Consider the following 24914-nt stretch of genomic DNA (forward strand, 5'->3'; position numbering starts at 1 on the left):
CCTCGGCTGTTATGGAACTTGTTTTTTGTCAACGTTGGTTTATAGAAGCAAGTAATCTGACAAATCCATCAAAAAAGTATTTTTTTGCATGACCAACATAAAAGAGAAAGTTGTGAAAATGTGGAAATAATTTGTCTCTACATTCTCCGTGTGCCAAAATATTCCTAAGTTACCGTATACGTCTTTGAAAGTGTACTAAAACAATGTTTTTCTCCGCATACATTTTTGCTTGATCTTCAATTTCCAAGTTACTGTCTTATGGTCTAGAAAGTTCGTAAGCACGCTATATACCTCACTCATGTAGCCTGAAGTAAAATAGTTTTCCAACTTTCTCGTCCCAGTATTTCAGTAATTTCAGTAGTTTAACTCTCCTATGGATGTGTCCTTTACATGGAAAACGAAATAACAAGCGGAGATGTCTTAACGCAAAATCTCATGTGAAAGTAGAGCACCAAAAAGTGGGTGTACTACTAGCTCCGCCTTTACATGCCTTTTATAAAACCTACCCATTATTTTCACAATAAATCTTTAACAGATCGATTTTAATTTGACAATGAATCCGAATGCCTCATTACTTCTAGTAACTGATCACGCATACCGTACGTCACTTGACCTACAAGAAGTTGCCTGACCTACCTTCCTCGTGGCATCTCCGCTATCTTCCTTCCTCCGTGTGTCCTTTATAAATGACAGCGTTTATGAAAGTTGTGCCATGTTGGAAGTTTCTCCACTTGTCCATCGCTTTTAGATGTGAAATCCATTTGTTATGATTATGTATACGAAAAGGATTTGTGATTTTCTTTTGTGTTTGTTCGATGTTGGTTTTAGATGAAAATATATGACCAATGAATGATTGAACGTAGATTTGAGTTTTTGGTTCATTTGGGCGGCTTTGGGAAAAGCCAGAAAGTCTGACTTCTGGCATTCCTAAGCAACGGGTGGCCCAGGTTTAAGAAGTCAGATAGATAGTCACTTTTGTACACTGGAAGCTGACAACAATATAGTTGGAAAAAGCTTAAGTAGATAAGAATATTCGTAGTTTTCTCGAACTTGTATTTTTTTTTCATTTGCTATTATTTCTCTCCTCCTCAGAAAAAAAACGTAATTAAAATTCAATTTGAATCCAATCACTATACACAATCAATTTTCCTCAATTATCGTGGGCTCTTTCTTAGAACCTTAAAATATTGGGATTTAATTCAAATTTTAGAACAATATACGTAACTTCTTAACATATAATATATTGGTAATTAAGTATTTGTAGTTATATAAAGTCTCCATGTCATTTATGTGCATTTATTATGTCACGCTTATACGCCGTGAAAAGTGTACGGATGTTTATTACTCTTTCACGCAAAAACGAATTAATGGATTATGATTAAACTACGCAATAATATAGCTTATACAATACACTATACTTATATTGATACAGCCTTTTTATTTTTTATGAAGGAAAACACCTTGAGGAAACCTGGACTACAAAGTCTGAAATCATCAACCCGCATTGAGCAAGCGTGATGATTAATGCTCAATCCTTCTCCGTGTGAGAGGAGGCCTGTGCCCAGCAGTGGGACGATAAGAAGGCTGTATCAAGACTAATATTATAATATACTATTTTTAACCAGCTATCCCAAGAAATTTTCTACGAACCCGGATGAAACGCCATCTACACAATACATAGTAAAATAAGAAAGCCTCTTCTGAACCCCATCCCTTGTTGTAACCCTCTGGCCTTCACAAACACGAGGACACGACAAACAGTTTGTCAACAGCGCCAAGTTATCGCGAAACTAGCAGGTACTGCCAGCTGTCATGTTCTGTGTGAACTGTAGACGTGACGCGAATATATTGAGTAGTTAGGGAAAGTACGTGTGTGAAGAGGAAACATGTTTTGTTTGTTTCTGTGTTTGTACCCTTGTTTTCTTGTTTGCACCCTAAAATCTCCGAAACTACTGAGCCGATTTGAAAAATTCTTTCACTGTTTGAAAGCTACGCTCTTCCCGAGTAACATAGGGTATATTTTATCTCGATAAGGGCAGCGGTTCTCATGGTATGCGTGTGAAACCGCGGGAAAACGGCTAGTAGCTTATATAATACAGCTTTTTTTTCAGGATGCGGATATTCTCGGATGAAACGGCAACTACACAATACATAGGAAAATATGAAAGCCTCTTTTGAACCCCATCCCTAGTTGTAACCCTCTGGCCTTCACAAACACGAGGACACGACAAACAGTTTGTCAACAGTGCCAAGTTATCGCGGAACTAGCAGGTACCTCCAGCTGTCATGTTCTGTGTGAACTGTAGACGTGACGCGAATATATTGAGTAGTTAGTGAAAGTACATGTGTAAAACTATACTAGTATAATCAAGAGGAAACAGGTATTCGTTTGTTTCTTTGTTTGATCCCTTGTTTATTTGTGTGTTGCCTAAAATCTCCGAAACTACTGAGCCGATTTGAAAAATTCTTTCACTGTTCGAAAGCTGCGCTCTTCCCGAGTAACATAGGGTATATTTTATCTCGATAAGGGCAGCGGTTCTCATGGTATGCGTTTGAAACCGCGGGAAAACGGCTAGTAGCTTATCTAATACAGCTTTTTTTTCAGGATGCGGATATTCTCGGATGAAACGGGCAGTACACAATACATAGTAAAATATGAAAGCCTCTTTTGAACCCCATCCCTTGTTGTAACCCTCTGGCCTTCACAAACACGAGGACACGACAAACAGTTTGTCAACAGTGCCAAGTTATCGCGAAACTAGCAGGTACCGCCAGCTGTCATGTTCTGTGTGAATTGTAGACGTGACGCAAATATATTGAGTAGTTAGTCAGAGTACATGTGTAAAACTATACTAGTATAATCAAGAGGAAACATGTTTCTGTTTGTTTCTTTGTTTGATCCCTTGTTTATTTGTGTGTTGCCTAAAATCTCCGAAACTACTGAGCCGATTTGAAAAATTCTTTCACTGTTCGAAAGCTGCGCTCTTCCCGAGTAACATAGGGTATATTTTATCTCGATAAGGGCAGCGGTTCTCATGGTATGCGTGTGAAACCGCGGGAAAACGGCTAGTAGCTTATATAATACAGCTTTTTTTTCAGGATGCGGATATTCTCGGATGAAACGGCAACTACACAATACATAGTAAAATATGAAAGCCTCTTTTGAACCCCATCCCTTGTTGTAACCCTCTGGCCTTCACAAACACGACACGACAAACAGTTTGTCAACAGTGCCAAGTTATCGCGAAACTAGCAGGTACCGTCAGCTGTCAAGTTCTGTGTGAATTGTAGACGTGACGCGAATATATTGAGTAGTTAGTCAGAGTACGTGTGTGAAAAGGAAACATGTTTTGTTTGTTTCTGTGTTTGTACCCTTGTTTTCTTGTTTGCACCCTAAAATCTCCGAAACTACTGAGCCGATTTGAAAAATTCTTTCACTGTTGAAAAGCTACATTATTTCTGAGTAACACAGGATCTATTTCATCCCGGTACGAGCAGTTATTTCCACGGGACGCAGGTAAAACCTCGGGAAAGCGGCTACAGGCTTATACAATACAGCTTTTTTTTCAGGATGCTGACATTCCCGGATCAAACGCCTACACATAGTAAAATATTTAATGACTTTTTTGAACCCCATCCCTTGTTGTAACCCTCTGGCCTTCACAAACACGACACGACAAACAGTTTGTCAACAGTACCAAGTTATCGTGAAACTAGCAGGTAGCGTCAGCTGTCATGTTTTGTGTGAACTGTAGACGTGACGCGAATATATTGAGTAGTTAGTGAAAGTACATGTGTAAATCTATACTTCTATAATCAAGAGGTCACATGCTTTTGTTTGTGTCATGCATGCATGGGTAAGAAAAGAAAAAAATATTTGTCAGAGTATGGGCAAATGGGTTAAGAGGCAGCAATCCAGCAGTGGATGCCTTAGGCTGCGACGAGAACGATATTTGTTATATGAATCTCTGTCACAACAAATACGTATTTCTACAATTCTTATCTAGAGAACAAAATAACCAAATAAATGTATCGACAGTGTAGTTTAAAAATCACTTTACAGTCTGAAAACAAGACCTAAAATACTATTTAGGAGTGTATCAACAGTGGATAATTTAAATCAACCCTAGAGACCAGACTCTAAAAAAGGCTCAGGGATAGAAATAAATTATATTTTTATTTACTTGAGGACCTCTGCTCCCTGAAGATTATATTATCAGGCGTACCCATATCGTGGAGGGTCACGTCTTCATAAAAATGCCAGACATAAACAACCGTGACCTTTATAGATTTAGTCCTTAGAGTATTAATATCTTTTTGTCATATTCACAAGCAACAAGCACTGTATTTCCAATTCTCAAACTCAAAACATCTATTAAAACAACAACAATTATCAAACATTATCTCAAAGGTATATCGAAAATAACAAACACTGGGCATTGGATAGATATGGGCTTCCCAAGATCTAAGCTAAATAGTCGACAATCATTGGACAAGTGGACGGAAATATAACTGACCAGCCAGCATTGACCTAGTCTATGCGCAAGGCAACAATTTACATTAATACCTGTTAGCTATTTTGGTGAAGGGTTCATTTATTTCTGTCACTACTATTCATAATTTATATTTACAAGTATTAAGGACATAGATGTCAGGGTAACCAATTAAGTTACATAACGCTTTTCTCTATGTTAACAGTAACCTTTTTAACAGGAGAGTTACTTACCGTTGATTGCATTTTAATTGATTTTTTACCGTGAAATCTCCCTATCATCATCAAACATTAATTCACACACAAAAAACTTCGCGGCAAAGTTTACCAAACTCATCCCCACATTCCGAGAAACAAAGTCATATATTACCCATAAATAATGCAGGGGCCAACCCTTTCACATGTCAAAGGTAAATTAATAACCCTCCGTATATTTTGTAAACAGGTCTTTATAATATTTAGACCTGACATTGTCCCTCCCTAAGCTTTTAATACAGGTAAAGTATTCATAGACAGTGCTGACATTAAACGTTTGAGGTTGACGTCAAAGGGAAAAATCTTGATTCTTTCAGGAATTAGGTCATGCGAAAATAGTAGATGTTTGTTCTGAAATTGTGGATGGTTAGAATAAGTAATAATAATAATAAGAAGCCCCGCAGGGCATCTGAGGCGGATGACGGGGAGTAGCGACCCCGCGGGGCCATATATCCGAGTGCTCCAGGGAGAGTATACTGTCCCCCATCTCCGGCTTGCCGGAGTGAAGCATGACGGGGGATAGGTCTCCCGCCTCTTGGCTTGCCTTCACCGGCCGGTCAGAGTGGAGTCGCTAGAGCAATGCTCGGAGGGTAGGTGCCTCGTGGTAAGTGGCGAGTGGGCCGGTGATGCTGGACCCACAGGGAGCGCGTGATCTGCGTTTAAAGTCCGCCGAGGTATCCTCACCCTTCTCAGCCGCTCATGTACCTGTTGCCCTCTTGTTGCTTTTCAGTGACTGATTCCCGGGGGCCCAGTAAGTGAGTTGGCGAGTCTCCACCTGCCATTTTTACGTGTATTTATTACATTGTTATCGGCAGGTGCCATAGTTCCCGTAGTTTCCCATTCCTAGTCCATTAGCATCCCATCACAATAGCCCAAGTAGTTTTCATCCATAGTTAGCAATAGTTTAGCACAGAACCGGGGATTGTCCTTGGGTACATTTCTATAGTGTATACAGGAGAATCGTCGGTTTTGTGTCACCATTTCATTAAAGTTGTCTCAAAAGGGCTTCAGCGTGTTGGCTTCGGCCCCACGTTCGCCTCCCAAAAATCCGGGACTCTATAGTCCCGAGGTCTGGTAGAGACATACAAGATAATAATAATAATAATTTATTTATTTGCTCAAACACATGTGTACATACAATAATAAAAAATCGCATGCAAGATATTAAATTGGATAGAGTTCTAGACATGTTTGCCATGATCAATGGCGTGCAAATATAATTCTGATTAATAATCTATTTCTATGACTAACTATTTACAGTTATTATCCTACAAATGTGATAGTATATATTAATTAGTAACAATAGTTAGTCTCTAAATTAATGTATATAATGTCAATAATAATATAAATTAATGTAAATAATATTAAATCGTATTTTGTCTTTATAAATTAAATTACATCGAACCAAATTTATCATTTAAAAAGTCACTTACACTATAATAGGCTTTTTCAACAAGAAACAATTTTACTTTCTGCTTAAATTGATCGCTACTTAGATCTTTCCAACTTTTAGGAAATTTGTTATAAATAATTGGAGCCATGCAAATAACACTTTTGCGCATAAGTGCAGTCCTGGACGGATGTAAACAAAGTTTAGTTGTATCGCGTCGATTTCGAGGAAAACATTCTGCCATACGCGGAAACAGATTTGGATTCCGTTTTACAAATAAAGCCGTTTCTAATATGTAAAGGGACGGTAGTGTCAGAATCTTGTAACGAATGAAATACGGCTTACAAGAATCTCTAATGTCCAATCTAAACATTGACCTCAGACACCGCTTTTGGGCCTTAAAAGCTATTTCCTTGTCGGTTGAGTTGCCCCAGAAGATCACACCGTATCTTAAAATTGATTCGGTTAGCCCGTAGTACGCTGTTAGCAAAGCATCTATATTAACTGTGCATGATAGCGTGTACAGAGCAAATGCACTGCTACTAATCTTTTTACAAACAGTCTCAATATGAGGCTTCCAATTCAAATTACGGTCAATTATTAAACCTAGAAACTTTGTAGTAGTTACCACGTCAATAGTATTATTATTATATTTAATGTCAAATTTAGGAAATGTCAATGCACGTTGGCCAAAATGTATAATTACTGTTTTATTAATATTTATTTTCAAATTATTGCTATCCAGCCAATCAATTGTCTTATTTAACGTATTGGTTACATCTTCTTCATACAAGTCTCGATGGCGACAAGGTATAGTAATCGTACTGTCGTCCGCGAATAGTGTCATAGGATGATTAATAGATTTCGGAAAATCATTTATATAGAGGGTAAAGAGAGAAGGTCCTAGTACACTTCCCTGCGGTACACCATGGATAACGTTACGTTCTTCAGATAAGAATATTTCCTCTCGTTTAGTGTCACTGTTTATCCTACTGATTTCCGTCACTTGTTTTCTATCGCGTAAGTAAGACTCTAAGAGTTTTAAGATGTTTCCTCGAATACCGTAAGTCTCAAGCTTTTGCAATAGTATATCGTGCTGTACGTAGTCGAATGCTTGAGACATGTCACAAAAAATTGCACAGACTGGGTTATTTCTATCAACATTTGTCATAACTGTATGTAAAAAGTCATAGATTGCCATATTAATGGTTTTGTTTTTTCTAAATCCTTTTTGTTCGTTACAAAGTATGTTGTGCTTTTCTAGATACGTACTAAGTTCTTTATAAATATAAGATTCAATTATTTTAGAAAATATTGACACTAGAGATATCGGTCTGTAGTTTTCTTTTAAGTCTTTATCCGCTTTTTTATGTAACGGTTTTACTATTGACTTTTTTAAAACATCAGGAAACGTGCCTTCACAAATGCTTAAATTAATAATGTGGGCTAATGGCTTACATATCTCTTTCGCTACTGATTTAATTATTTTTGTTTGTATACCGTCATATCCTGTGCTATTAGTGTTATTAAGGCTTGAAATTATTTTTAGTACGTCCTGTGGTAAGCACGGAGCCATAAACATGGAGTTTTTTCTGTTCAAAATGTGTTTTTTGACTTTGGTCCCGGAATTAAGTCTCGGTTGAATCTTATCGATAAAGTAGTTGTTAAATAAATTTGAAATATGTTTTGGATCTACAATAGCTGTGTCATTTTCTTGTATCGTATTAATATAGTTTTTTGGTATGTTTAGTTTGTTTTGATTTATTATTTGCCAAGTAGCTTTCGTCTTATTTTTTGATGTTGTTATTTTGTGATTGTTTTGTGCGCGTTGAGTTAACTGTATGATTTTTCTATATAGCCTAGAATAATTCTTAAACCGGTTCTTATTTTGTTGAGTTGGTTTTAATCGGGCCTGCCATAATAATTGGCGTTTTTTTATGCTACAAGTCTTTATACCGCGTGATATCCATAAGTCTGTAGGATATAGAATTAAAGCATGGAATCAAAAAATAAATCGCCGAACACAAAGAAAGGAAGACCCAAAAAACCTAAATAAAAAAGGGATGTGGTTAAGCACTAAAAGAAATTTGGAAAAACTCATAAGTCAAGTATTTGGTCCAAAAATAAATCCATTCGGTGTTCATCTAACCGATGAGATAGACCGACAATATCTCATACTAGAGGCCTGAATGCACGATGTTCGCTAATTCAAGTGGCGATGTATCATTCAGTTGTCAGAGCATATCAGTCACATGTGTACTTAATAACAGTGCTAGTATTACAGGCCGATTTAATTAAACCTGAATTCCATGAACATTTGCAAGTCCATAAATCTATTTTGATGTCTATCGTGATTTTGGAGAGGGTTAGATTTGTATGTATTCGTCATTCTAGGAAATGACTGGATATTGATTCTACTTTTCTTATTACCGACAAGATATATAAATTCATAACTGTGTAGTGTAGTTAGGGGAGGGGTTATATTTCAAATACAACGAAGGTAAAAATGAAAAATGTGTTTTTGGATACTGCTGAATATGTAGCATTCCTGCGAATTTTATGGTCATACGAGACCCATTTTTACAAGTTTTTATTTTTTATATCCATAGTTAGAATATAAAACCCTCTTTTCCTACTAACGCAGACTTCTGGGCTATATTGTATTCAAGAACAAAAAACCTTTGTATTTTAACACACAATTAACTAAAGTAATGTTATATTTAAGACAGAATTTTATCGCAAATTCTATCATAAATGTCTTCGCATTTCTCAGGGCTATAGCTCAGAGCCTTTTTAATATCAGCTTAGGCTGACAATAAATTTTCAGTCTTACGGCTCAAGTTATAAGGTTCAAAACTTTTGTATCGAAAACATAAACAGAATGAGCGTAACGTTCCTTTGTTAGGGAAATGTACACATTCTTGACCTCGAGTTGAAGGAATGTAAACTACAATGCTTTAATATTACACAAATGGTAGCTTTTGCTTTGATTTCGCTGTATGTAAATGTTTGTACATTATTTTCCGCTTAGCCGTCAAAGTCAGCTGTTTAGTTGAGAATAACGCGAATTTCACTAAGACCGGCTTGCACAATTGTTCAACAATACAATTAACACAGATTTGGTTAATTAAGCCTCACCGAAAATACGGGCTAATTTAATATAGGTAGTGTATATCTGTCTGTCTGCGGAATCCTGTTTCACGAAGTGATGAAATCCAATGTTTTAGGCTCCTGTCAGAGTTTAGAGTAGCACTAATTTGTTTATTTCAGTTAATAAATTAAGCTTTACTTAAATGTAATAGACAGGCTAGAGAAGAGTTTTTAACGCAAATATTGTATGAGAAAATATTTTTTGGCGTAAAACTACGTATTGCTCTAACGTAGAAAGGTACAGGTATTGACAAGGCATCCGTGTCTTTGCTTTAGCAGATTATCGCTCAAACATTATAACCAGCGACTCACGAGTGACTTTTAAAACATAATTCATGAGTCAAGTATACGCGAAGTTTTCTAAAACATGAAACGTAAGCGATAAAGATGTCTTCAGACGGTTTGAGTTAAATGGCTCGGGGGTGATCAATCACTGTTGGCTTGCCAACTTTGTCAGGCCGAAAGGTTCGGTATGTTTAACATGGTAATTTATCGTTCATACTGTAGACGCTTATGTGTTTAAAGCTTATAATATTTTACTGACTGCCTCAACTGCTTGAATAGATTCTCTTTTCTTGAGTTGATGGCTATATTTAGTTGGTTGAACCCTGATTTTAGTTTGGATAGAACTGTCAGAAGCAGCCTTTATTTTGGGAGCGTCAATTACGATTCGGTGGACTGAGTTTTACCTTGAAAATTGAAGAGACAGGATTGCTAGGAATTTCTTAATTTGTTTTGAGATTTTTAGTGTAATAATAGTAGTGAATAATTTGATATAATGATCACGAAAAGTCAAGTTGTTAGTTAACCATCATTTATATCATGTTTGAAAAATAATCAATGCTATACCTATTCACAAAACAGCAGTATTGTATGTGACCTTTGCGCATTACATTTATCCAAGGCTTTATTTATTTTGACGCTTTCATTTCCAAATAACTCGTACTTCAGCATTCCCGTCCAAAAACCGGACAGCAACCGGACCGCATGTTTATACGCTTGCAAACCACGCGTGAGCCGGATGGAGGCCGCACAAACGGCGTCATACCACCAATTATTTGCTATTCCCGGCGGATAATCGGTGGCGACGGTCCGCATGCGGTTTCCATTAGAATACTGTCAATGATCTGATCATGCGGTCTTGTGTGATGACTGTGAACTGCTGATGTTATAGGTTGTATATAATTTGGGGCTGCCTGAGTCTTTATGTAGGGTGACAACAGAAAAAGACAGATTTCGAGCATTGAAGTAAGTCTTCATTTTTCAAATAAGACTCCAAAAAGCCAATTTTTCAATCTATATTAGAAAAAGAAACAATTTTCAAGCATGTAAGTAGAGAAGAGTTTTCTAGGATAGGATGTAGCTCAAATTCTTTGAAATAATAATTTTCATAGAACCCAAGTAAGATAGTTTTAAGTAATAGAGTTGTCAGAAAACTTTTCTGCCGACTGAGGAGCACATATACAAATCCTACAACCTATCCATAATTGTCAATACATTTCTCCCTGTCATTTTATACTCCCTCAATTTATTACCATACACGAACTTTTCCTTAATGATTGATACATCCAAACCATGAAATCCTCTTTCAATGCAGTCGGTTAACATTTTCTATGCACAAACGTAACAGTGGCGTGTAATTTATAGCGAGGCACATCTTGCGTGCCTTATGATTTACGATGCAATCGAGTTATGTCTTGTTGAGCTACTTCTAGCATTTCTGTCTAAGTCTGTGGGATTGTTTGTATTTTAAAAGCTAAGTGACTTAGGTAAAGGTTTTATGTGAGGCTTTTCAATCAGACATATTAATTGTAACATCTGTTTATCACGGATCTAAATGAAATCTGTGAATAGCCTCCAGGAATCTCCAATTTAGTACTCCATACATTATTTAAATACTTTATTTATTGTTAATAACAAAAATAAGTTTCAATAAGCTTAGGTTTAGAACACCTTAGCATGATTCAGTAGTAACTCACGAATTATTACCAATTTTAACTAAAAATCAAACAATTTAACATTAGTACATGAATTTTATATAATCAACAGTATAAATAAATCCACATTCTATCTAACTGACGATAAAGATACACTGAAAGCAATTAAACGGAAGAGCCAGTTCATCCAGCCTCTGAGTACGTGCAACTGGATCCATCGCAATGAAAGGAGGTTTTGTTCTTCCAACGTCCTGCATTTTGCACGATGCAGACTGCAGATGAATAAGCCTTCAAATGCACTATGATTGCAATTTGCTGTTAGGCGAGCCTTTTATGAAATCCATGGGAGAGGTGCAATCAAGCTGCATTGCGATGCAGCATGCTGGGTAGGAGTTTAACTGGGGTATGGAAATGTGAAGAAGTGGAAGCCTTTGTTTGGGATATGATTGTATGGTGATGGTGACTATTTGGAATATCAAATTAAAAAGAGTTAGCTACAGCGGCAAAATAGAGTTTTTGAAATGCCCCAAAATTATGAGGTCTTTTCTAAAAGACTTCTCGAATTGTTAATTAAAAGATTAGGCATAAAATGTTGTTTGTTGTCTACACGGTCAAATTTTTTACAATATTCTTATAATTCTCATGCAATGCACACTAACGTTGTCAACTTCAGCTTAAACTCTCTTACCAATAATAATCCATCATTTAATCAAAAATTCCAAACAAGCCATTTATACCAACAAAATCTTAATCTGCGTAATCTTTCACTACATTAACTAGAACCTCTTTAAAGCGAATGCTTTGCGCAGTTACACTAAATAGCAATTTCATTGAAAGTACGTGAGGTAGAGGTGAACTTTGGGCGTGTCATTAAATGTATTCATGCGATTAGCCGTGCCAACTGCAGGTGTATTAGGCTGGGGACAGACTGGCAAAGTTTGGGAGTTTTGCGTTCCTGTTTTTTAGCAGAAACTAGCGGTACCTTCTGTGGACTATATGCGTGGCAAATTACTTGGCCTGTAAAGAAAGATTGCCATTAAATTGCCAAGATTAAGAAGAAGAAAAAAATATGTTTCGTCCCCGTATGTCTGAAACTAGACATCTACTCTAAATTTTTTGATTGTATACTTGGTGATACTCAAATAATTTTCATACACAAACAAGAAATCCATACAATATGATACTGTTTTCAAATGACTGAAATATCGCGAAAAGACACTGGTGTAACAGCAACATACCAAACATTGGTTTAATCTTTTTTGTGGTCTTCAACCACGCTATCATCTAGTGTACGTATCTGAATGCAGCGTAATTTACGCAGCTGAAAAAATGCGAGTGGAACTTTACAAAATTACGCTAGTTTGTCCTCAGCCTTATTTCAAACATGAACATGCAAACATTAATTTATTTCAGTTAGCTTGTAATGCTTGCGTCGTTTCTTGTGACTATGTATTATTTTAATTTGCTTGTTTTTCACTTAGTCAAAGAAAATGGCTAGTTACCTAAGTTGATAATTATTTCAGTAGTTTTCTTATTATTCAATGTAAGTTATTCATTTTGTATTAAGCGTTGGCTTAAAATAAACAAAATCATGATCGATGTGAACGTGCCTCCGATCAAATAAAATAAGTTTTCATAGTTCAAAAACTGATAGTCAAATACTACAATCTTTTGCACGAAATTAAAGGTTAACTTAAAAGAGTAAACTAAATAATATATTTAACTTACTGCATCATGACATTGTAAAACTGTGCAAAATTACAATAGGTAAACAAAGAATCCCTCCTTTTTCTAGTCTTTTTAAAATAAATTAATTTTATATTACCCATATATATTACCCAATTACCCATATGAAAATTGTATTACAGAAAAAAACTACATAATAATACTATCTACTGAGAAGCAGATGTATTTTCTATCTTCTTCTAAAATAAATAAATAACACTTAATGAAGACTGTGTTAAACTAATTTGCGCAAGTTTAATTGTGACGTTGTTATAAGTAGTTCCTACATCAAGGTACTTTGAATTTCAAAGCGTTAAAAGCGAATTGCAGATGTGTGTGTAAATATTTAGTAAACGGGGTTGAGGCGGAATATACGGTACACGTTTTTGAATTACGTCGCTGCGACCATTTTGTAATTGTAATGCGTTTTGAGATTCACCTGAGTCCACAAAGTATAGTGTACGTTTAAGTAAAAAATAATAAATGGGATGTAAAAGTAGAACTAAATGTTTTAGGCCGTATGATTCAATGTGTTTTCCAATGTGTAAAACTATATTTTTTGCAATATGTTAGGAAAGCTAAATTTTTTTCTGAAAAATGGAGCATAAAACAAGTCAATAAATATTCATTTCAAACTTCCACTATTTATTAAAAATTCACAACAGAACTACAAAAAAAAAAACTACTACACTACAGCACTACACAAAAATGTCACTTTATTCCCTAATCACCTCGCTAAAGTTGGATCACAAATAACAATTAACAGAAACTTTTGTCACTATATTTCACTCGAAATACACGAACTGTGAACGTACCACGTAGTAAAATGAAGGAGCAATTAACTAACATTTTATAAAGCCGCTGCGGTGTAGCACAGAACTTCGCGCCGTGTGTTTCCAAGCGAAATAGGTCAGGGGTCACGGGGTTCGTTATTCATAACATTTTTAGTTTTCACTCGTCAAATTATGAAATGAGGCTTGTCGACTTTATAAGGAAATACGACACTTTTTGTGATGTAAATAGAAAATAGAAGGGTTGGATATTATACAAGAAATAATTATAAAAAGAGTTTTATTTTATACTAGTTTAAACGTAAAAGGAAGAGTCTTATATGGAAAAAATGAAGAGAAGGAAGAGTGTTGTTAATTTCATACTTATGTACTCAAAGTCAAAGTCAAAGTCAAAGTCAAAATCGTTTATTGAAAATAGGCTAGATTCTAGCACTTTTTCACGTCAAAAAATACAAAATTACAGCACCCCCAAAACGCCCCCCTTTCACCACTTCCTAGTGTTATGGCTGGGAAGAAGAAGTGGTGAAGAACAAACTTCCCAGCAACACAGCTGTCTATTACAATTTAATTATAATTAAATTACAATTATACAATTCAATATTAGTCGCAAAATATATATATATAAAAAAAAACACTTGTTGTCCACTTCAGAGCTGCCATCTGCGTGTATCTGTGAAATAATCATTAATGTTATAATAAGCCTTTTTAATCAGTATATCCTTAATTTTGATTTTAAAAGAACTGTCCGTTAGTTCTAACAAATGAACTGGGATTCTATTATAAATGCGTATACAAAGGCCCACAAACGAACCGTGCACTTTATGCAATCGATAGTTGGATGCGGTTAATTTATGTTTATTTCTAGTGTTGAAATTGTGCACGTCACTCTTTTACTAAATAACTCTATGTTTTGCCTTACATATATTATATTGGCATAAATATATTGAGACGCCACAGTCAGAACACCAATATCCTTAAACCTTTCCCTTAGGGAGACTCTAGTACCTAGTCGGTATATAGCACGGATAGCACGCTTCTGTAACACGAAGACATTTTCTATGTCGGCAGCATTGCCCCACATAAGAATTCCGTAAGACATAACACTGTGGAAATAACTGAAGTACACTAAACGCGCCGTGGCTACATCGGTGAGAGCTCTTACCTTTCTGACAGCGTACGCAGCAGAGCTTAGTCTATTCGTGAGGCCAGTTATATGCTCACCCCATTGAATTTTGGAGTCTACAGTTATTCCTAGAAAAGTGGTAGCTTGGACCGTTTCAATTTCCTCGTTGTTTAAAACTACACTGGGGCCGAGATTTTCACGTTTGGCAAAGCAAATTTTATACATTTGGTTTTCTTCGCATTCAAAACCAAATTATTGGCTGTGAACCAGTGCGTTACTAACGACAGACACGAATTCACGTCATCAAAATCTACTCTATTCCTATCAACTTTAAAAATTAGAGACGTGTCATCAGCAAACAATACTACATCACACAATGATTTTAAATAATATGGCAAGTCATTAATGTACACAAGAAATAAAATGGCCCTAGAATCGAGCCTTGCGGTACGCCCAAACAAACGGGTAGATTGGAAGATTTGACACCATTAACGTCAACACATTGCATTCTGCCGCTTAAATATGAGCTAATAACACTAAGTGCGCTATCTCTAATGCCATAGTACTTAAGCTTCTGAGTAAGCGTTTCATGTTGGACGCAGTCAAACGCCTTAGAAAGATCACAAAACACCCCAATTGCATTCTGCGACTTCTCCCACGCGGTATAAATGTGCTTCAGTAGAGCAACTCCGGCATCCGTTGTTGAGCGACCCTTAGTGAAACCATATTGTTCCGCATGTAAAATATTATGTACATTGAAATGGCGCAGTAGCTGATTTAAAATGATTTTTTCATAAATTTTGCTTAACGCGGGTAAAATTGAAATCGGCCTAAAGTTGCCTAGGTCATTCTTGCTCCCTGATTTAAAGAGTGGTATAACCTTACTGTATTTCATAAGTTCCGGAAAGGTACCTGAGTCAATACACTCATTAAATATACTAGCCAAATAGGGTGCAATATCGACAATAATACAGTCTATAACTTTTACAGAGATACCCCACAAGTCACCTGTCTTTTTTGAATTTAATGACTTGAAGGTTCTAACTATATCATGAGGTGTAATATAACTAAAAGTAAATGTGGCTTCACATTGGCTAACACTACTTCGTAAACATTTTTCGGCGTTGGTGGTAGAGGAGTCTAAGTCGCTAGTGGTCTTTATTGCAATATTAGAAAAGAAGGTATTAAATTCTCTAGCTACATCCGAATCTTTCTCATAAACTTGATCCTCATCAACGATTTTGTATCGAGTATCACGCTGTTTATTTTTTCCAGTCTCACTATTAATAATATTCCACGTAGCTTTAATTACACTATTACTGTTCTTGATTTTATTACTAAAATACATCGATTTTGCCGCATGACAGACTTTTTTAAACAATTTGGAATAATTTCTAACAAATGTAATAAAATTTTCATCAAATTTATAATTTTTCATTTCATACAGCTCATACAACTTAGCTCTACTCTTGTAAATGCCGGGGGTAGCCCACTCATTGAAATTAGCCGTTTCTTTTATTACGAAAGTTTTGGTTTTAAAACTAGAATTAAATTCATATTTAATGATATCGAACAGAGCTCCGTACATTAAATGGGGATTGTCATTATCTAATATCTCATAGCCTAGTTTTGCAATTATATTATTTTTGAAAGTATTAAAACGACTGGTTGTTAAGGGGCGACATGTTATTTCCCGTTTGATTTTATGCTGTCTATCAGGAAACCGTGCCAGTTGACCACGGTGATCGGAAGGAAGGCCATTGGTAATCAGAGTCTCCGTGGCGGTACAATTACTAAATATATTATCTAAACAGGTTGACGAGGTTGCCGTAATTCTTGTTGGTTCTAGAAATAAATTAAACAAGTTGAAAGATTTAAATAAGTTAAGCAACCTTATAGTTACTATTATGTACCTAGCTGTTTTCCGTGGTTCCACCCGCGTTCAGAGGGAATTACTTCCTTCATCCCTTTATAAAGTAGCCTATGACCTTTTGCCTGCTCTAGGCATTTGTATAACTACCAGTTATTAAATTAATTCGATTAAGTAGTTTTGGCGTGAAACCGCGACAGACTTTCGCAATTTATTATATTAAATAAGGATTCTAACAATAAGAACTTAAATGTCAGAACATTGTCGGTGGTATTAAGAAACACCCACTACAATATCTTCCTACAGGAAAATAACTAAGAAAACATTTTTCTTACGTGTAATTAATGTAACATTTTTTGTTGTTTCAGGTAAGATACATCGTATTGTACGAGCGAAGTACTACATCAACGAAGAAAAATATAGCCCTGTGTAGTTAGGAGAAAAAATATATACTCGAGGTTTGGTTCCTTACTTATTATTATTTGGTTTTTAGAACTGTATTAATAATAGGTATTTTATCTTCACAAAAATTACAGTTAAATTATGGTGTTAATAATACGTTAATTTCAACTGACGATTATTTCACAACTATAATTATTATTCCTACAAACTAATTCAAAAGACTTTCTAATTTAATATTTCAGTTCCATTCAAACTATCCTTTTGAATTCCGTTCAGAAATTTCATAAAACTCATCCTTTTATATGAAAGTATTATGTTTGTGAAGCGGCCCCTACCTTACCGTATTAAAACCTTTGGAGCCATTGAATATGTGCAATGGTATTACCTGATACCGATGTAATTGGTTCCCGAGGGTTTTATTATTTTTTATGGATATCGGAAGTAAATAAATGGAGGAAATGGATAGTTTTGTGGACATTTTGCAGTTTTTCCTGTGTTTATGAAAAAAGTGGGCTGGTATTATTTTTGATGTCGTTTTATGTACTTTTTACATTACTTTTTCACACAAAAACTGCTGAATGGTTTTTTGCTAAAACAAGATCCATGCTAATTAACATGATAATTAGATAGGTACTATTTATCCATGTGTGGAAAGTAGTTTTCTCAAGAAAAAGATGGATGTCTACATCTCTATATTCTAACTCTCCTACTACGGGTCTGCTGGAAGAGATTGCTTTAAAAATAAGCAGTACCTTTGTACCATTTTATGTTACTTCTACTTCTTTCGTGTGTGCTTACTGTGTACATTAATGGTTAAATAAATAAAGTTAATAAATGGAAGTTCATCACCATCATCATCTCAGCCATAGGACGTCCACTGCTGAACATAGGCCTCCCCCTTAGATCTCCACAGATACCTGTTGGAGGCGACCTGCATCCAGCGTCTTCCAGCGACCGTCACAAGGTCGTTTGTCCACTTTGCTGGTTATTATGGAAGTTAGTTCTCAAATAATCCTTTGTTTATTACTTTCCAATATTCTTATAACAGTCTAGTTATGAGACTTGCTTTAACAGATATCATCATATCAACCAGAACAAAAAACAAAGGGTAAAAATATCGTGTTTACTGGCCAACTCACCCCATTTCCGATGTAACCTTCATATAGAAAACAGAAGCAATCACCCTTTAACACATACAGGATGAGATAACTTTTTCTACCCCACTGTCGCTATGGGTACTTGGAGAATGTTACCAACTGGACGAGTCAGTGCCGTATTTTCTAGGTAGGTAGGTGAGTACGAGAGCAGAGGTCATATTCACAGTGTATGTAGTACAGCCTCTAATACATTGACATCTACAATCTGTCACACTTCAATAGATTTTCAACTTTATCTAGGTACATATAAATCATATTTATTTTTCAATTTTGACTGGGAAAATGTAACTTATTGAAAAGCTTGATTGTATCTACGTCAAGTTTACATGTGTGATAAGTAGATGTGTTTAACAATTTTATCGTCTGCGTTCGTGACCATTTGATCGAAAATGCATAAGTGAGCTACTATTTCTGTAGGTAGTTGAAACTAGCAACTAGTTATTTGCTGCGTTACCTCACCTCTCAAGCTTAAGTTGGCAGATTTTCTCACATAGAGGATTATGCGAGTCCCGTTGGTTCGATGCTCTAAATACGGGTAACATTGTAATATAGGTAGAGAATTCACGAAATTCTTTCGTCTACCCTAACCGAAACGATTCGGCCAAAATATTTAAACACCAAATAGTTGGCCTTCTAATTTATTGTTTAAAATATCCTAGGTATCTGTTTACGAAGTTTTTGTTTATGAACAAAATATATTTTGGAACAAAGGGTTTGTATGGAAGTTAGGTTTTATACCTTGATATATTAGGGGCTGAAAAAACAATAAGGGTTAAATATTTTACCTAACTGCCTCGGAGACTGAGTCATATTAACCACTTCAGTGATCTCAATGCAGACACTATAATTAAACAGTCTGTGTGTAATAAATGACTTATGTTCATCATCATCATCATCTCAGCCATAGGACGTCGACTGTTGAACATAGGCCTCCCCCTTAGATCGTCTTCCGGCGACCTTTATAAGGTCGTCTGTCAACTTATGTTACAGGGAAGTTATTAAGTAAATGGCAATGCAATAAAAACATCATGCATAGCTGATTCCGTAGTCTAATTTTGATAGTTTTTTTGGAAATCGATCAAGAGTTTAAAATAAAGTCCTCTTAACCAGTCATCTTTGAAAACAAAAAGAATCAGAAGATTCAAATCTATTTTGGTCACATTTTCACTAGTTCAGTATTTTTATCAATTTTATCACACACACATCACGAAACTTGTGATAGATAGTAGTTAGGTATAAATAGGAGAAATAATTCGCAGAACAGATAAGGATTCCAGTAATCCCAAAGAGCCAGAAACCAATTGATAAAACGAATCAACTGAGTCTGGTTAGGAATAGACACAGACTAGATAAAATAGATACGAATAGAAATGAGCGGAATACTAAATAGAATAGGGATAGATAATGTTAGGCTGAAGTACTAAAGACTTCACTCACTGGATGAAAAGACAGTGTGCCAAGGTTACATATGCCTACATGTTTTTTCTTTTTTGCTTTCGTTTGACAGATAATTTTAAATTAAAAACCGACATTTTCCCGTGCCGACGGCGCGCATTCTTCCATGCACTCCTCAAAGAGATGTCAGCAACCCCAGTGGGGCCCAGGAGGGCCAAGGCCTGCCGGGGCTGCGGGTTGTTCGAAAGAGATACCGCGGCCCTGGTACATAAAAGGCCTATGACGGAGCACGACGGTTTTTAGTCAGTAAAAGTCTGACACTCCCTCACCGCTGCTAACCCACAGCAAAAAAAAAAGTACGGACATTTTTGAGCTTACTAGTAAATAGATGGCGCTGTTTTTGTGACTCTAAATAACTCAAAATACAGATGCTGTTTAACCGACTTAAAAAAGGAGGTTCTCTTTTTGACCTGTGTGTGTATGTATGTAAGCAATCATCTAACGGTTGTCTGAACCGATTTTGATACGATATTCAGCATACTATTTTTAGATACTTATGAAAAGGTTTTTGATTAGTATTGAAAGTTGGTTTTATTTTTTAAGCTCAAGGCTTTCTGCCTACTAATCAAATCATGATTACAAGGCAGGAAGCCTTTTTCGCTATTCCTAGATTAAACTCTGATTTCCAAACCACCCACCTGATTCCGAAAATAGTTCGTATCCTTCTAATTTATTGTGTCAGCTATAAGTTCAAACGAACGTGATTTAAATCTCTATTGGACGAACCTTAGAATCAGCGGTTGCCAAATTCAAATTGTTCAAACTTTTCGGCTTTCGAAACGGTAATTGAGTTTTAACCGTGATTCGGTTTAAAAATGGAAATACGTTGAGGTGATTTGAAATTCGAACTGATTTTGAATCAGGAATTTCTTGGAAATATTTTGATACTATGTGTCTGGTTGCTAAGCTAGAATTTAGAACCAAACCACTCAATAGTTTTTTTTTATTAATTTTGCTAAAAAGTTGATCCGACTTTGAAGTAAAGAGAAATCAATAGATCAAAAAGTTAATTACATTATGTCACAAAACTGAAAAAAAGTACAATAAATAATAACTATAGGAAGCCAAAAAACTTGAAAAACAAAATTGGTTTAAAATTTGGCTTCCTGTCACCGCAACCTCCTCGTTTCTATCCTGGCAACCGTTACAATCAAATAACATAATATTACATATACGAACTCAAAGTATTCCAAAATATATCACAAACTACCCACATTTCGTACTCAAATCACTGACAAAGCTGTTACAATACACAACACGGTTCCCATTCAGTAGTACACGATTTCATTACTTTTCGCCACAATCCCATACCTACACACGTACAAACACACACACACAGAGACACAAAAACATCTACAAATACACACACACTTACAAAAGACACCATCCATTTGAGGCTTCCCTTAAATACAAAGTCGTAATAAACGAAGTAAACTTAAATAAATATAAGAAAAACTCCCGTAAGGAGTATAAACGGGGGATCAAAGGAAAAAAAAAATGTCCATCTAAAAGTTTTTTGAACACGACTCTTATATAAAGAATTCGCTCGGATTCGTGTGTTCTTTCAGACAAATTTTATTGACTTTGGTACGGCTGTAAGAATTGATGCTGAAGTGGATCTCACACTACCATGCGTGTGTAAGCACTTGAGGCTGCGGTTTTTAATAGGTACTTATTATGAGAACTAAGACACGGGTCGCTTCGCTTTTGGAAATCGCTGAGGAAGGCCTAAATGATAATATTCAAGTCTAAGATGATGATGGTGGCTATTTAGTGAATTCATTTTCCTGCCCTGTTCCCAATTTTATTTTGTCTTCGCTTTTATTCCTCCCTGTCACTCGTTATACAGATATTTTCAGCAACATCCATCCTTCGAGCATTTTTACCAACTATGTTGGGGTCGGCTTCAATTTTCAGCAACATACTAAAAGAAATAAATCATTCAAGTACGTAAGTAAAAGGTTACTTCACACAAACCTTCTGTGAAAACAAAACAAATTCCTATCGACATTCACTCAATATAAAACACGCGGAACAAAAGCGTCGAAGCGCGTTTTCAGATGCGTTGATTCGCGCACCAGTGCGTGAAGCGTGGCAGTGTGTGATACGCGTAACAGGTCCGACTAGAGTATCGGAAATTTTGTCTTTTACGTAAAATATCATTTTGGACATAGGATGTGATGGAGATCTTTATAAATAAAGACAGGATGAGGGTATCTTTTGAAGAATGTTAAGAGTATATTTTTACTTAAATGTTACAGTTATGTTGGTATTGCGTATCGAATATAGGTCACTACATATTTGATAGTCTTTTTATTTAGTCTTTAAAAAGCTAAAAATCTCAGTTTAGTCTGTTTAAATCACCTACAAACTCAAATTGTATTAAACCTTCAGGCTGAGATTTCTACAGCGTGCCGCGAAATTACTTCGCGCTTCCATAATTAATCAAAAGCTTATATGTAGCTCGGTTTTACTACCTAACATTAGAAGAATACTTCAAACCGAACCCGTTGTTCATGAGATTGATGCGTTCAACGTAACAAAGTCTTCAGCTTATTAATATAAATATAGATAATATTATCAAGACAGTACCTAAAATCAACACCCATACCAAGAACACTTGACATCCGAAATACATAACCCGACTAAATTCGGATGACAATCTCTACCTATCCTATCTGATGCATAAGGGTGACTTTTATCAGTAATCACGTTAATGTGATTAACCGTACTCACGATATATAGCTGTGGACCATGGAGAACAAAATGACTAGCGGAGGTGCCATAACGGAAAATCTCCTAAGAAAGTGTGGCGCGCCATAATGTGGGTGTGCGGGGGACGAGGAACGTTACTATCTTGCCCCTTATACGCCTTCTTTTGACCCGATTTTTTTATTGTAATACTAAAAATCGTTGACAGATGTTTTAAAGAACCTGAATACCTCGTTAGTTCACTCGCAACTGATATTTTTGTTCATGCCTACCGTACAAATGTGACAATCAAGAAGGCGCCTGACCTACCTGCATTATGGCATCTCCGCTCATCTTTCCTTACTCCGTGTTATGGACCCTTCAATTAATTGATCAGAGTACCCCGTGCCGGATCATTTGCTCAGAGGGAAAGAGAAGGAGATGTTGACAGATAGCGGCGTCCTTGTCTAGCAATAAAAGAAAGTCAATAATGCGGAATTTTATGAATTAGTGATAAGGTTCTTTTTGGCGTTACATTTTGTTTGATTGGAGAAAATTCGTTTTCATGTTTAAGTGCGAAATATATAAAAAATCCTGCAATATATTGTCATGCTCAGACGGTTTTCAGGCTCAGCTGTAACTTACTTTATGCGTGATATCTAGTCTATTATTCATCATCATCAACATTTTTATCATTCCCATTGCAAAATGTAATCTCTCATCCTTATTAATTACAAAAGCAATATCAGAAAACAAATCTTATCAAACGAATCTAATAAAAATAACGCTCTCAAAACGCCATAACCTTGCCAAAATAAACTCGGAGAAATTATTAAGAGAGCAAACTCAAACACGGATATATGACTTCTGTCAAAGAAATCCAACAAAAAAATATTATTTCAACTTCGTCTGACAATGGCCGACTTTCGAGTTGAGTTTACCAAAATTCAGAGACAGGGTCCAATCTTAATTCGTACATTCAGAAAGTTTTCGACGCCATTTTGTTGGGAAAATCTTGTCTTGTTGATTCCGACAAAGTTAAATAGGAACTGTGCTGTTAACCCAATATTTCTGACTATATAAGTGTAGGAATTTGACCAATGAAACTGTTTGGTAGTCAGAAATGGAAATGGGAGTATGGAAGTACGTCTATTTTGGGGATCTCTGCGAATGATTAGATTTGAGAAAATATTTGCCTAACTTAGCATTTCTTTATATATCACTTGCCGATTTATCAGTACTGGGATAAAATATAGCCTATGTTACTTGGGAAAAATGTAGCTTTTTAGTAGTGAAAGCATTTTTCAAATCGGTTCAGTAGTTTCGAAGCCTTTAAGATACAAACAAATAATAAAAAAAATGATTCCTCTATAAAATACAAAATCGGCAAATGACCAGTTTCATTTATTTTAGATTAGGAGCAATAATTGTGTACTACAAGGCGTTAAAATGATCCAAGTATTTTCACAGCCCTGATTTTTATAGCAATTTGATCGATCGGTGCTTGTTTTTTTTTTTAACTTCCCGTTACTATTTATTAATAAAATACTACGATCATACTGTCATATACGGAATTTAGATACATACTTACCCACGAATCTCCGCAATGCTAATAAGAATCCCATAATACTTACCAAGCAGAGGCTATTTGAAACTGCACACGAAGCCAAATTCATCCGGACTGCATTCGAACGAAGTTTTCACATAAAAACCGTATAAGCAGTCATGAATATGTAGCACCAGCCAACGGGAGCTACATTAAAATCATGGCACAAAACGTTACAACCCAAAAAGCAGTTTATATTTTGCTACTTAAGCTGCGTACAGAATAGTCGTTTCAGTACGCGTAGGTATCTGGTACAGTGACCAATAGTTATATTATAATACACAACGCCTCGGCAAACGTAGTGTAGAACGTCCTCAGGCACGGTGGAGTGATGACTTGCGCAAGACGGCTGGCAGGTGCTGGATGCGAGAAGCCGAAAATCGATCTCAGTGGCGAGCACTTGGAGAGGCCTATGTCCAGCAGTGGACTGCGATAGGCTGATGATGACCAATAGTTACATGGTACAGTCCGCATTTAAAATATGCCACCGCCACGGGGGTACATTGTTCATCCATATTACATAAAACGAGTTCAATGTCAAGTCTTCTAGATTTCGAAGAGACTTATGTATACTTATGACCCGTGTTAAGTAGGTACTGTAGTTAGTCAGATAGGAAATACAGATCCTTGCCTTGCCAGGCCTTGTCTAGATGATTTATGACCCGCACCACGCGGTGCATTTAAAATGTGTGTACGCGTAACTGACTAAAAGTATAGACCACTTTTAGTAATGTACATTATGAACAAGTCATTTACTATTGTTCCCATTTCATTTGTCACAATTTTGTAGAGTAATCTGTCGAAGGTACATATTACACTACAAAATTACTTAGGTTTGAAAGTGGCTCCAACACTGATGTCCACAACTGT

General features: G+C 36.0%; 1 protein-coding gene across 2 annotated transcripts in view; it reads left to right on the forward strand.

Moving 5' to 3' along the window:
• Positions 1-24914, forward strand: part of LOC110373961 (hemicentin-2) — a 274475-nt gene that overhangs the window by 161049 nt on the left and 88512 nt on the right. Inside the window, exon 2 of one of the 2 annotated variants that reach the window (XM_049844850.2) lies at positions 17102-17191. The exons of the other annotated variant lie outside the window; for it this stretch is intronic. The gene's annotated coding sequence lies outside the window, so the exon portion shown is untranslated. The remainder of the gene's footprint in view (positions 1-17101; positions 17192-24914) is intronic. 2 annotated transcript variants of the gene reach the window in all.

The sequence above is a fragment of the Helicoverpa armigera genome, chromosome 15 (genome assembly GCF_030705265.1).
Source record: "Helicoverpa armigera isolate CAAS_96S chromosome 15, ASM3070526v1, whole genome shotgun sequence".
NCBI classification, from domain to species: Eukaryota; Metazoa; Arthropoda; class Insecta; order Lepidoptera; family Noctuidae; genus Helicoverpa; species Helicoverpa armigera.